We start from the raw sequence: 14,993 nt of genomic DNA, 5'->3' as shown, positions 1-14,993 counted from the left end.
CCCGTGAAATTTGTTGTCGACCTCATTGTGCCTTGTTTAACACATATTTATAACCTTGCTCTTTCGTCGGGTGTGTTTCCCACAGGCATGAAAACAGCAAAAGTAACAGTACTGTTTAAGGCAGGAGATAGAAATAGTATGGGGAACTATCGTCCAATATCCATTCTTCCTATTTTTTCAAAAGCCTTAGAAAAGCTTATGCACTCAAGGATCACAAATTTCTCAGATCATCATAATGTATTAATAGAATCTCAGTTTGGGTTTAGAAAATTTAGGTCTACCGAGTCTGCCCTTTTGCACCAAAAAGAAATTATTTTAGATACTTTAGAAAAAAAGTTAACAACGATTGGCGTTTTCCTTGACTTTAGTAAAGCGTTTGATTGCATCAACCATGGTATACTTTTAGACAAGCTATTTTCGTATGGCTTTCGGGGAGTTTCATTTTCATTGTTAAGGTCATATTTTGAGAACCGTTGCCAATATGTTTCCATAAACGAGCATAGGTCCTCTTTGCTTAACATTAATTGCGGTGTTCCCCAGGGAAGCATTCTAGGTCCCCTTTTATTTCTTTTTTATATAAACGATATAGTTGCTATTGACTCTGATGTAGATTTTATTATTTATGCAGATGATACAAGTATGATCATTTCTGATTCAAATAGTGAACGTCTTATCAGCAAAACAAATAATGTCCTTTCAAAATTAAAAACCTGGTGCATAAACAATTCCCTTCATATAAATGCTAGCAAGAGCAAGGCTATAATATTCCAACTACATTCCAGAACTCAAGCAACCTCATCCTCTCTTCTGAAATATGGCACTGATATTATTCAATATGTTGAAAATGTAAAAACTCTTGGTGTATTTTTTTCTTATAACATGTCTTGGAACGACCATATTAGACACGTTCGCACTAAACTTTCTAGAATAGTGGGTGTGTTAAATAAATATAGAAACATTTTACCCACAAGTGTCAAAATTCAACTTTTTAAATCACTATTCTATCCCATCTTATGCTACGCGCACCTAGTGTGGGGGTCTACCGGCACAACGAACTTAAACTTGCTTCGAATATTGCAAAAAAAAGCTCTACGAGCCATAGCTAATGTCTCTTCAACCTCTCCATCCTTGCCACTGTTTGAGAAGTACTCCATACTTGACGTTTCAAAAATGTATCCACAACGATTAATATTAACATTCCAGTCTGCCATGAAAGGTAAATATGATACTTTTCTCGCTATTGCGGACCTTCATTTGCACGATTCCATTCGTCAAACACGTCAGATACATCCATGGCATATACCACAATCACGAACTAACTTTGGACGTCAAAGAATTAAACATGCACTTCCCGAGCTACTAAATCATATCGCATCATTAGGAATTGATGTTATGTCAGTGGGCAGAAATGATATCTCTTGCATTGTATAATACTTAAAACATACCTTCTATTGTTTTTTTTGTTTTTTTTTTCTGTGTTAGTGTTGCTTGCCTTGTAGGGGTACCAAAGGGCCGGTCAAGCTGCAAATAGCAGCTTTTTTCCTTTGGTTTTCCCCCATCGTTGATGGAAATAAAGAAATGTTTCAAATGTTTCAAAATGAGACTTTTCCGGGTCTTGGTAACGGTGCGACCCACGCCATCTTCCAGTCCTCTGGCATCTCACCTAACTTCCAGATGACGTTGATCTGCTCCAATAGCGCAGTTCTCGCAAATTCAGGAAGGTTCTTCAACATACTGCTGGTTACTTGATCAGGGCCTGGTGCACATCTAGTCCTGCCGTTTGCAATTGCTGCTTCATGCTCCCAGGCGGTGAAGTCGCAGTTGTAGTGGTGTTGGTCTTCCACTACTGTTGGGGTGTAGATTATTTCGTTCGGCTTGGTTGCAGGTTGAGGGAAGAAAAGTGGGCCCGTTTCTTCAAGTACTTCTTCTAGCGTTTTGTTGCTTCGTAGGGCTATATTGGATGGGATTCCCTACTCCTTTTTTTTCCGAGCATTGAGTTACAAACAGTCCACATTCGTGTTATTGACATGTGCTCGTAGAATGATTCGCATAGGTCGCTCCAATTGTCGATACATAACTTATTGGCGTAAGATTGTGCTTCCTTTGCAAGCTTGTTTGCCTCGGTTAAGTCTTTGCGATTTCTGGATGTTCTATATTTGTCAACGAACTCCTGTCTGTGTTGCCATAATGAAAGAAGGTGTGTGTCAGGATTTGGGTCATCCCCGTTTTCTGCTTTCTGAATTGTCGCTTTTCCAGATACTTCTCTCATAGCGTGGGTTAGTTCGTCTAAGCTAGTTATGTGGTATTCTTGATTTATGATTGTTCTGAAATCATCCGAAATGATGGTCTTGCGCTTTCTTTTCTGTTTAAGTTTGCTTCCGAGTTCTAGTGTTATGTGAATTGGGAAATGATCACTTCCCCATGGGTCATTATTATCGCATTTCCAGGTTGTTATAGACTTTTGTGGTGCAAGGGTTCAATCGGGTGCTGTGTCTTTCTTTTAGGGCCCTTGTCCGAGTCTGGTTTTAATTTCGGGGTCGTTCAGTAGGTTGAGCCCTGCTTTTTCATATTCTTTTTGAATTTTGACGCCTCTCTCATTGGGTTGGTCTTGTCCCCGGTCCGCGTTCCATGCGTTGAAATTACCCCCAATTACGATGTGGTTAGCCAGCTGTGCTCGTCGTCCGTGAAAAGTGCTGGTCTGTAGTATACCGATATAAGGATGATCTTGATGTCATTATCTGTTGTGCGGACTGCTACTATTTCTTAAGTTTGGTTGCACCATTGAGTAGTGTGTAATTTTTCATATGGAAGTTGTCTTCTTAGGTACACCGCTACTTGGGCTCGGACTGTTTCTTTTTTGCCGCTTTTGTGGATGATTGAGGGTGATGTGAAGCTTCTGTATCCTCTAAGACCGATGTTGTCCCCATTTATCTCTTGTAATAGTAGTGCATCTTTAGGTTCTTGTTAAGTCGTAAATTGAGTTCCGCCCTGCGAACTTGGAGGCCCCGGCAGTTCCATTGGCGAAAATCGAGTGTCTTATTCCTGCGGGAATACCTAGATGGTTTGTTCTGCATCCTGGGTGGGGGTGGAGGTATCATCTATGCTGCATTGTTGTACTTGTGATTTCTGGAACTGCATAAACATGATTTGAAATTGCGACATCATCTGCTGCATCTATTGCTGCTGCTGTATTTGTTGCTGAATTTGTGGGTGTAGTATTTTCTGTGTTTGTTGCGTTTTCTGAGCTTGTGTTTTCACGAAGCGCAGCACTTTCTCTTCCCAATTCCCTTTTTGGGTAGCTTGGGTAATCGCGCAGATCGGCGGGTTTTCGGATGGTGTTTGGTTCTTTGTGAAGGAAGGAATTAGCACCATCTTTTGTTCAACAGTCTTCCAGACTGCATCTTGCTTCTTTTTTTCCAGTTCTGTTTGTCTGCGTTGCTTGGCACGTTCTTCTTGTTTGTCTTTTTCAATTTCCGCTTTGAGCTGGGCTACATGTCTTTCAAGTTCCTTTAGTTGATTTTCTTTGGCTTCGATTGATGCCTTGTTCGTTGAAGATGTTCTTTTGGCCATGTTGGGATTGGCGTTTGGTAGATCCTGGTTGTATGTCGTGCAGTTGGAGGCGGTGGGGCCCTTCTTGGTACTGCCGGTGTTTTCCAGCGGCGGGAACTTGTTGAGGTCTTGTAGGGGGAGAAGCGATTCTGGTGAAAGGATGTTCTTCCTCTAAGTGTGCCCTGGTTGTGCAGGGCATTTGCCATCGTCTTCCATAGAGACGCACTTGCCACATTTTTTGCTTTGCTCTTTGTCTGTGTCATTGCCTCTGCTCCTCTTTGTAGCTTTGCGTCCGTGCTTTTTTTGGTTTCGCAGTTGGGGTCGAAGGCTGTATGTCCCGACATATGGCAGTCAGGGCAATATGTATCTTCGCATCTTCGCATTGTTTTCCTTCTGGGTGAGGTTCACCGCAACATCTACATCTCTGCTCTCTCACGCAGACAGCTGCCTTATGCCCGATGCCGTGTCATTTGAGGCACAGGACGGCTATTGGTTTGTACGTGTATACTCTGAACAGTATTCCGCGATGCGTGATTTTCCTAGGAACTCTATTTCCATCGAATGTAAGAAGAAATGTGCCTCTCCTCCCAATGGGTCTTGCATGTAGGACATTGCAATAGTCAGAGTCTGAGTAGTCGACAATGTCTTGTGCTGTGAACTCTGCATTCACGTCGTGTACTACTCCTCTGGGCATGAGGCCCGTGGTGGATCTGTATGTTTGGAACCCTACCTCTGTGCCGTCACACAGCGTCAGAGTGCTTATCTGGAGGATGTCTCCTCCGTGCGCCTCACTGTAAACAGTGAAGTCTATGGTGTTGTTACTGTGATTGGGATCGTAGCTAAGTCGGTCTATGTTGCAAGAAATTGTAAAAGGCTGTTTCAGTTGGTCCATGTGGATCCGCGATGAGATGTTCGATATTCTGGTTTGCGTCGTCGGTTTCACCACAATAACAATCTTTGGTTCGTCAAAGCGCTCAAGGTGGGTTCCCCATTGTGGTTGTTGTTTTTCGTATGTGACTCGCGTCCAACTGTTTGTCGTTTCAGGAGGAGAACTATCGCTGATGTTAGTTATACTGTTAATATTGTCATCGCTGATCTCGAAACTATCGTCCTGGTCCTGACTTTTGTAATATTTTCGCTGGAATTATCACCTTTTTTGCGTTGTTCTTGTTGGTCACTAGCTCCATGCTATTGTTTTCGTCGTTCTCGGTGCACATTTCGATCGGCGTTGTTTCAGTACTCGCCATGTTCAGAATGCAAGATGATGGGCAGGCCTAGTTCTGCCTACCCGGGGTCCGGGCCTACGGCGGCATCTCGAGGTGAGAATTAAAAGAAAAACTCGCCTACATTTGGTTCTGCTGGAATTCTTTCGATGAGTCGCCGCCCTTAGGTAAAAGATTTGGGTCGGGGGACCCAGTTGATGGCAGGAATTTAGTGGTGTTAGCGGAGCTGAAGCGAACGCTGCTGCTCCTCATGCCACTTCGTCGTCCTTTTTTCCAACGCGCATGAAACTACCCCGAGCTCTAGGTAACCAAGAATAAAAAATAATAACGCACGCATAATCCACGCACAACACATATTCTGTGCTCTCTGTGATTATGAGGATTAGGAAGATAAGTGTATATTTTGATAATTTTGTCTTTGCTTGTTTATCTAAAAAAGCTTGACCCCTACTCTTGCAGAGCGGCTGCATGCTTCAGGAGTTTTTCTGGGCATGCAGTTTAATTTCGGTCAAAATATTTGTTTTTCGCGATGCAGCAGAATACGTTTCTCGATTTAATAAACTAAAAATAACGCTATTGAACTCAATGTCTAAGTGTAAAACAATATCAGTAATTGCTTACCTCCATAATAATAATCGTAATTAATTTACATTTCGTCCTTTTGTTCGCTAGAAGGCTTCACCTCGATCCACATATAGGAATCTGGCCAGCTACGGTACGAAACAATGAAACGAACATCATTATGCAAAGAACCATACAAGACAAATATTAGTCTCCTCAAGATTCCATAAACCTACTTTTATAGTATATCTTAATAGTTTTCGTGCAATCACTTAATCGAAACTTTAATAACACCTAATCAAAACTGAGCCACGATACGTAAATAGTTTTAGAAGTTTGCATTCAGTCCCCCAGAACATAAACAAAGGTAGGGAAAGGCACGTAACTATAAAATGTTTAATCCTTTTCTCTTTTCCTTTTTTTATTTTTAGCAGAGACTCTGAAGGAAACGAGACACTTCTAATGATAAATTTCTCCACGCGTGCACCTGAATATTGACGCGTTTCGCACGCGGATTTTCTTGCTCGGCAAAGAAATTCCCCTGCACGACCGATCAGGTGACTGTCGATCGAGCGTGCACTTACCACTCACATTACTGATTTACAGTTGCGCAGTGTGAATGTACGGGGTGTTCTCGAGTGTTACGGGGGTGTAAAAAATCGTATGTACAGGGTGTCACAAAAGAAAATTTACACAGTCTTTTTTGCAGCAAAAATAAACTAGGCATCGCAGAACGCTCATTCTCCGCCCAAAGGTAGAGCTAGAGGTCACAACCAGATTCCAAAGTTTCAGCCCGATCCGATAACCCAATCAAAAGTTATAAGTGATTTCCTGAAAATTTCAATGGGAAAATGGAGCCCATTTTCGCCTGTTTTCGGTTTCTGGTGCCATAGAGCCCCATGTGTTTGAAAACTCCGTCGGCCGCCATTTTCCCATTGAAATTTTCAGAAAATCACTTATAACTTTTGATTAAGTAATCGGATCGGGTTGAAACTTTGGCATCTGGTTGTGACCTCTAGGGCTACCTTTAGGCGGAGAATGAGCGTCCGGCGATGTCTAGTTCATTTTTGCGGTAAAAAAGACCGTGTAAATTTTCTTTTGTGACACCCTGCATAAGCCACTGAACAGAGTGCCATGTAACTGTACATCAATGTGCTTTAGATGGTTCATTTATCATATCTAAATTGGTAAGTATAAATGTCTAAAAAAAATACAAGTTTTTCTTTTTTTACGTGCTGGAGGAAAACTGTTTACTTAGAAATTCCGTTTATTATCGGAACACGGTGAGCAACGCCAACATGGCGACAAACGCACTCGTCGAACAACGTCTTCACTTCATCGTCTTTTGTCCTCTGCTCCCAAGTGCCATTGGGCTGGCCCCTTGGAGATAACACCTCTCCCCTCTCAGGCGCGGCACCTGGGGAGGCGGCCGTCTCGTCCGGTTAGATCTGCGCGGAGTCGTTCTGTCTAGCTGCCTCTCTAGTGCCGTAGTTTTTGGTTCTTCATTGCCCTGCCCATGCCCATGTGAGCGTCGTTGATGCCCCATTATTTGCATCTTCTTCAAGGCGACGTTTGCGAATCTGGTTCAAGTGTCGGCGAGTGATGTCAGTTGCACACTTAACAAGCCATGAACGTCGACCCATTGGTCTAACTAGGATGCCAGGAATCCAGTTAGGCTTCTTCAGAAACTGCGCAACCATTACTTCTTCTCCAGGTTGGAGTTGCCTGCTTCGCGGTAACTTCTCTATTACTGTTGGTGACTCTGCTATCGGTACGAGGCGATCGGGGAGATTTGGTAGCTCCCGACCAAACATGGCCTTAGCTGGAGTAACACCTGTTGTTTGGTGAACCGTACTATGCTGACGGAACAAGAACCGTGAAAGTCTCGGGTCCCCCGAAGCAAACGGTTCTCGGACCAGCGCTCTCTTCAGCTCGCCAACGTATCGCTCTGCCTACCCGTTGGTAGCAGAATGGTATGGAGCCGACGCTACGTACTGAACGCCATTGTCCTTGTAAAAGTCCTGTATTTCGACAGACACGAACGCTGTTCCGTTGTCTGACACCACCTTGTGTGGTATCCCAAATGTCGCAGACAGTGAGCGGAGTACATCAATGACCAATGCCGATGTGGGAGGAGCTACTTGTCTCACCTCTACCCACTTGGTATAGGTGTGGTAATTGAGTTTATGAATCGCCACCAGGGTGCCCCTTTTCCTTTAATCGCCCTTGTTCGCGGGAATAAAGAAGAAGTGTAGCAGCGTTCGTCGGGGCTGGACGTGTCCTTTTTCCTTCGGCGTGTCCGCTTGGCCGCGGGCCGCCGCTGCCCTCCACGCCATCGTCGTCGTACCGTACGCCTTCCTGCGCATATATCCTAATGCAGTATAGCCCCTGAAACACTACAATAGGCATCCACAACTACCAAAAAGGTTCGTCCCTCCAAGGGACCAGCAAAATCTACATGGAGCGTATGCCATAGTGCTGATGGTTTCGTCCACGAAGGAATCGGAGCTTTTGCCGGATTCGTCTGTGTGCGCTGGCATGGCTCGCATGCTTCAACAGTTGTTTCAATGTCGTCATCCAAACCTGGCCACCATAAATAACTGCGCGCACAGGTTTTCATGGCCACGACTCCTCGATGGCCTGCGTGGACCAGTGCCATTGCTTGCTTGCGGGCTGCTGTTGGCAATTACGACTTTTGCGCCCCAGGTGATGCATCCGCATTGAATTGCTAACTCCGTGGCTCTTCTGTGATAAGCGGTGAAGTCGTCTCCCTTCAGTGTCTGTACCGTTCCCTCTTGAATCGCTCTGTAAAGTTTGGACAGGATGGCATCTTCCAGCGTTAATCTTGCCACCAACTCGGCTGTAAGAGGCGGACTTGGAAGGACTTCGAACATGAGGATGTCACCAAGAGCGTGAGGTTCCTTGATGCAATTGGGTAACGGCAAGCTACTTAGCGCGTCTGCATTCTGATGCAATTTGCCGGCTCGGTATTTCAGGTCGTAGTCGTAGGCTCCAATCTTTAAACACCAGCGTGTCAGGCGGGGTGAAGGTATCTAAGGGACCGGTTTCTGCGGTCCGAGAATTCCCAGTAGTGGCTGGTGGTCGGTCACGAAGGTTACCGGTCGTACCGCATTATATTTGTGGAACTGGTTGGCTGCAAACACCACAGCAAGGCCTTCCCGATGAAGCTGAGCGTAGTTGCGCTCAGCAGCACCTAATGTTTGGGACGCGAAGGCTGTCGGTGCCGAGTCGTCTGCCGCGAAACTAACCAACTTCGGATGAACGTCCACCGCCTCAACATTGCCATCCACTAGAGCAGCGAGCTCTTCGGGAAAAGTTCATGAGATAACCAACCATACGTACAATTCCCTGCCTTGACGGTCCTGCTGGGCTAGCACCGCGCCTACACCGTACCGTGAGGCGTCACACGAGATGAGTAGTGGCTTTCTCTCATCGTAGCAAGCCAGGACTGTACTGAGTCTTCAGGATCAGTTTCTTGAGCTCTTCAAAACCCCACTGATGTCTTTCTTCCCATTGCCACGGACTGCCTTTCTGTAGCAGCTCATACAGTACGGATGCTACTGTGGCTCTCTGTTCTAAAAAACGGTCGTAGAAGGCCAACATGCCCAGAAATGACTGCAGAGTCTGCTTACTAGTCGGAGCGGGTGCTTCCACTATCGCTTGTACCTTTTCATTTGCAGTGTGTATGTCCTTAGCGTCAATCTTGTGGCTCAGAAAATGTACTACCGGTACACTGAAGCGGCACTTAGCATTGCTGAGACGCAAGTTTGCCTTTGCCAGTCGCTGTAGCACGGCTGACAATCGTTCCTTGTGCTCTTGTTCCGTGGCACCACTGACAATGACGTCGTCGAGGTACACACAGACACCGGTAAGCCCACTCAAGGTGGTCTCCATGAACCTTTGAAATATTGCTGGAGCTGCTACCACACCAAAAGGAAGCCTCTTCACCTTGTACAGTCCTTTTGCTGTGTTCATGGTGAGCAGCTCAGCTAAGGTGACCACCCTTGCTAGCGAAATGCGGGACACGCTGACCCGGGGGGGGGGGGGGGGGGGGGGAAGGGGGGGGGGGGTTGTAAAAGGAGAATGGTATTATGTTTCGACTGCGGCAACTACAAAAAATAACTTAGTGCGCAGTCGAGCTGTTGGAAGTTTACCACGCTGCTTTTTAACCCAAAACTGGATCAAAACAAGGAAACATTTTCTTTCCTCCTTCTGCCCCAGTTTCAGGTTTAAAAGCAACATGGAAAGGAAGAACTATTCGATGTAATTTATCAACACACGCCACAAAATGTGACTCTGCTAGCACATTTAATACCCTGTCGTGTACAAAAGCCTATTATATAGAAGCTCAAATAATTTTCACCCCCAAGAATATATTTTAAGTTTAAATGCCACATATTTTAATAAATGTGTACAAGTTGAAAACATAAAATCGACTCCAGCAGAACTCAATGCATGAAAAGTAAAGAAGATGCAGTAAATCTTGTACGGCTTCTTGTTTTCTGTCGATTCTTATTTTTACGGGTGATCGGTGGGCTAGCGCACTCGAGCTCGGAGCACGTGGAGCGAAAGCTCGCGCTGCAGAACCCAGGCAGCCTGGGTTCAATCCCCACCCCTGCACATTTCGAACTGGATGAGCATCGTACCGGCGTGCGGTCGTGTATCACTACTACGTGGTGCGCGTTAAAGACCCCAGGCTAGCAGTCGCACTGCACTGGCTAAATTGCTTATATACAGCGGGTAACAATGGTCGCCATGTTCTGGCAGACAAAACTCCTGCTGTGTAAACAACTAACGACTAATTTGTTGTCTCATTTTTACCAACGTGCTCCTACACGAATTTCAACCTTATGTTGTTTTTGATCGTTGTGAGTTGCAATATTTTTTGCCTTGTGTAATCGCCTTCACAAAAAAAAAAAAAAAACATTTTTGCACAGCTACATTTTCGCGTTGACACAGGATGATTTGAAAATAATTACAATAATTTATTTTTCAACTTTTGTCGAGCAATTGTTTCTTGCAATATTTTACCACTAAAGAGAGGGTAGGGTGCACAGCGGTGGATGCGAGTCAGGTCTCCTGCAAGAACGACGGTCGCTTCCCGCAATGCTTGGATAGAAAACGGTGTACCATTGCGATTCACACGTTTACCAGCGACCACCACGCTTCCCCGTGCCCCGTTGTCCGGCAGCTCAGTGAGTTGCGTAGTGAATTTTGGGACAGTTTGAAATGCGGAACATTTTTAAGATTTTGATATTTCTGGCGGGACGCGGGACACGAGCCCTCAATGCGGGACAGTCGCGCGAGTCGCGCGGGACGGGTGATCACCCTAAGCTCAGTCGTAGCTGCAGTCACGTGAAGTTGTTGGTAGGCTTGCGCTAGGTCGAGGGTGCTGAATGCAGTTCCTCCCCGTCGACTGCTCAACACTTCGCCTGTTGTTGGCAAAGGATAAGACGCCCTTTTCGTGGCCTCGTTCACGGTGCTGCGGTAGTCACCACAGAGACTAATGCTTCCATCCTTCTTTCTCACCAACACCACTGCGTGGCCCAGTTAAAATATTGCGTAGGCTCCAAAATTCCTAGCTGTTCCAGTCGGTCAATCTCCGTCTCGACGGCTGAACGTAGCGGAAAGGAGACGGGCCGCGCTTTCCGAAACTTGGGTCGCGAAACGAGAAAGGACGGACAACCACAAACTTCCCTTTGGAAGTTTGTGGTTGTCCGTCCTTTTTTGTTTTCTTTCTCAAGTTTAATTATCCCTACCAACCAACTCGTTCTGTCCTTAAAAAAAAAATAAAAAATAATAATATTCGTGATTTTCTTCGCCCTACTGCGAAAACCTCCGTGTTTCATTTTTGTTGGCTTTGATACGTACTTTAGCCATTTAATAAGTTATATCGCAGCGTTATAGAGCCCCTCGCAAACTTTGGGGCCTACTGTTCGACTATAGGGCGCTGTACGTCGAAACGAAGTTTTGGGGTGCATCATATGGGACAAAAGGGTGTAAGGTGATACCCTTTTTTTAAAGTGTGAGATATGTTGCTGCGGTGGCCGTTCATCCGAAGTTGGTTGGTTTCGGAGCAGACAACTCTTTCCTAGCAGACGACAGCCGCTTCCTCTCGGTGGCAAGCTTCGCGCCTCGGATTTGGCGTGGTGACCCAAATGCTCCCGTGACGTCGGGCCACGTGCCGCGCTCCGACGTTCTGATTGGGTCGCGGGGCCGTAGCTTCTACAGTTCGCCAAGTTATCGTGAAGCGGAGTATAGTTAGTGAAAGTCAAACATATTAGAGAGTTTTAGTAGATCGTTCCCATGACTCCGTTAACGATACCCGATACTCCGCCACCGCATCCCTTGCGCATGCACAGTATCGTTATCGGGGCTGTCGGAGGTATCGGAACGATCTACTAGAACTCTCTAATGTGAATGCAATAGCGCAAAACAAGGAATACTAAGGAGAAGAACGAGCACAGAAAGCTGTTAAAATACGCCCTGTGTTATTCGTTCCTTTCCCTAGTCTTCTTTGTCGTGCAAATGTTGATGCATGTGGTTATAAAAGCGCGCGTCTCTCGCTGTCTGATTCTGTGACGCCAGATAAATTGTGCATTTATATATAAGGAAAAAGAAAAAAGGTGCGGGCGCACTATATTTTATATAGCGTTTTTTTTTTTTTTATTCTTACAGATTTGTTTAAAGAAAGCCATGAAAGCTACACTCATGCTGTTTCTGCTAGGGAGTTATACGCCCAGCGGGACATTATGCGGGTGGATAATCTTTGCGATAATTCGGCTAATTAATTAAAATTCACTAAGTAACCTTTTAATTAGTGAAAATAGACATATGGTTCCAATTAGAAACTTCCTGAGCGTCGTCCAAAACCCTTGAATTAGTAATTTTTATGAAGACTTTGAGCGTATGAGAAGCGCAGTATTGCGCTGAAGTTACCACCCGTGGAGCAGGTACAAAGCTGGGGCTAGGTAAGAGACGGAAAAATTGCGCGGGCGCATTACCGAAACCGCTAGCCTTGTACGTGCTCCACGAGTGGTAACTTTAGTGCACTACTATGCTTCTCACGTGCTAAAAGTCTTTCTGAAAATGACTGATTTAGTGGTTTTCGATAACGCTCAGCAAGTTTCTAATAGGAATCATATGTCTATTTTCGCTAACTAAAAAGTTAATTAGTGAATTTTAATTAATTAGCTGACTTATTGCAAAGATTAGCCACCCACATAATATCCACCTTGGCGTATAACTCACTCGCACAAACCGCATAAGTGTAGCTTTCATGGCGTTTCTTAAAAGAAATCTTCAAGAATAAAAAAAAAAGGTATATATACTGTAAACGACTTATTTTTCGCGGGCTCAATATTTCGCGATTTTGGTCAAAGCTGAAGTCTTAGAATAATTCGCGGGTTCTAATTTTCGCGACGCGGTGGGATATATATTCCAATTCGTTTACATTTCCCGGGATTGTTAGTGGGACCTATTTTTCGCGAATCGTAGGCGATTCGCGAAATTCGCGAAAATTAGGTCCTCGCGAAAATTAAGTCGTTTACGGTATATATATATTCATTGAAAATATGCACATAACTAAATCTTATTTGATCGAATTGATCAATGGTTAAAGAAACCACCGTGAACCAAACTAAACAGCGGAGCCAGGATTTGAAGTTGGGCCTCCCAACATCCGGTCGGGTGTGCTTATATTATATTATAATATACCGTATTTACTCGAGTATTAGCCGGCACTATTTATGAACAAGGTCCTTGCTTCTGCTTTCCCGCGAAGCACATATACAGCCACTCATCGCGTTGCGCATAAAAACACAGCGAATAACCAGATCGAAAACACGATCCTCCATACAAATGCAATCTTCACAGATGGAATATTCACGCGAAGACGCTGCTGGAGTCATGCAGTGATTGGCAATCCGTGTGCTCCACGGAAAAACGAAACCTCGGGTTTTCTTCATAAACAGCGCGGCTATCATTCGAGTAAATACGGTATATGCATATTGCGAGGGTGTATGAGTGACTAGAGCCATGGTACGTAAAGGAAAACATTGTGGCTGAGGCACCATCTGAGGAGTGGTCAATAGTCGTGTTGCCATTTGAACGTACGTTTGTGGCCTTGGCTTGACACGTGGACAGCATTCGCCAGTTCCTCCTGGACGAGTACTTTTTGGTCGGTTGAGAGGTCGACGTGATCTATCGTGAAAGGCGCTTTGGGGGTCAGTTTTTCTTATTTCCTCCCAAACGATTTCTCTAATACTTTGTCGTAGTTCTGACGTTTCGATGGGTCTTTAACAACCTGAGGTCGATGACGTAATCGTACAGTGCGCATGTCATCTAGGTGTTAACATACGGTTGTAATGTGTGATACTGAAGTTTGGTTCTGGACTAGAGAGACGTTAAACGCAGTGTCCGCGATGCCCTTCAGAATCTGCCGTACGCGGTCTGACTCTCGCATGTCAGCATCAGCTCTTCGGCAAAGCGTCAGGACATCCTCGATGTAAGAGGTGTACTTTTCTTCATTCCGTTTTTGCTGATGTTGGAGCTGCTTCTTCGTGTTTTCTTTGCGACTTGGTGGAGTACCAAAATTTCACGAATCTTGGTGGTAGAAGTTGTTCAGTTCGGGGTCTCTTTTTTCTGACTCAAAAACCACATTTTGGCGACATATACGACTTAGAAAGCGACGTTTGCCAACTTGATGTTTTCATCCCATCGATGGTAATTGCTTACTCGTTCGAAGCTGTCAATCCAGTCTTCAATGTCCCCGTCACGACGACCGGCGAAGGCTTTGGGTTACCATTGACGGCTTTGGGCAGTCCACGCAGCTAGTGGTGAAACTGGCATCGGCACGTTGTCAGTCATCGAGCAAGAAGACGTGGTAGGCGTTTTCGCTTACGCCGAGGTTGTAGTGACTGTAGCAAGCGTCCGGTGTCGCAGCTCCAGGTTGTAGCGAGAGGTCGGGGACGTCCAGAATAAAACACCTCCACCACGTTGTGAGGACAAGATGGGCAGTTTCGGGGACAGATTTATTGAGCTACTGCTCTCGGGAATGTCAAGCGCGGACACCCGTGCTCGAGGCGATCAGAGAAGGAGAAAGCGAATATAGAACAACTGAGAACAGAAGTAATGATGATGATGTTGATAATAAAGTGGGTTTTGTCCTTGAGCGCCCTGAAAATGGCATCAGCAATAGCCCAAGGCAGAGCCGTGTATGCAGAGAGTTTGGCCATTTTTTGGGGAGCATAGGAGACAATTAAGGAGGCGCGATTGGTCGAAAGCGGGCTGGGCGTGTTGCAGGGTATCTTCATAAATTAGAATGTGGCCAACCAGGGCCCGTTTGCTCGAAGCACTAACCGCGGCTAAAGTTAGCCGCAGTACCTAGGAGAGGGATTTTGAGATCACGTGACTGGGGCTCGGTAGGGATGCGGGGAAACATGGCGGTGCCCCAGTGAGTGAGCGCCGCTCGCTTTGGAACAATATGTCGTTGTGGTTGCAATATCGGGCGCGTTAGTCAGCAACGAATGGTGCAGGAGGTTTTCGCTTTGCTTTACCTCACTTAAACCGCAAAGCATGGGCAATGACATCGCCGCATATTTTAGACAGTGTTTCGATTCTGGGCACTCCTAAGCCTAA

The 14,993-nt window shown here is 45.4% G+C and overlaps 1 pseudogene; it reads right to left on the bottom strand.

Annotated features, from left to right (window-relative positions):
• Positions 1 to 14,993, bottom strand: part of LOC115311433 — a 47,991-nt pseudogene that overhangs the window by 13,408 nt on the left and 19,590 nt on the right.

This window comes from Ixodes scapularis, unplaced genomic scaffold (assembly GCF_016920785.2).
Source record: "Ixodes scapularis isolate PalLabHiFi unplaced genomic scaffold, ASM1692078v2 PGA_scaffold5__190_contigs__length_132052651, whole genome shotgun sequence".
Classification (NCBI taxonomy): domain Eukaryota; kingdom Metazoa; phylum Arthropoda; class Arachnida; order Ixodida; family Ixodidae; genus Ixodes; species Ixodes scapularis.
This window is presented reverse-complemented; position numbering and strand designations above follow the sequence as displayed.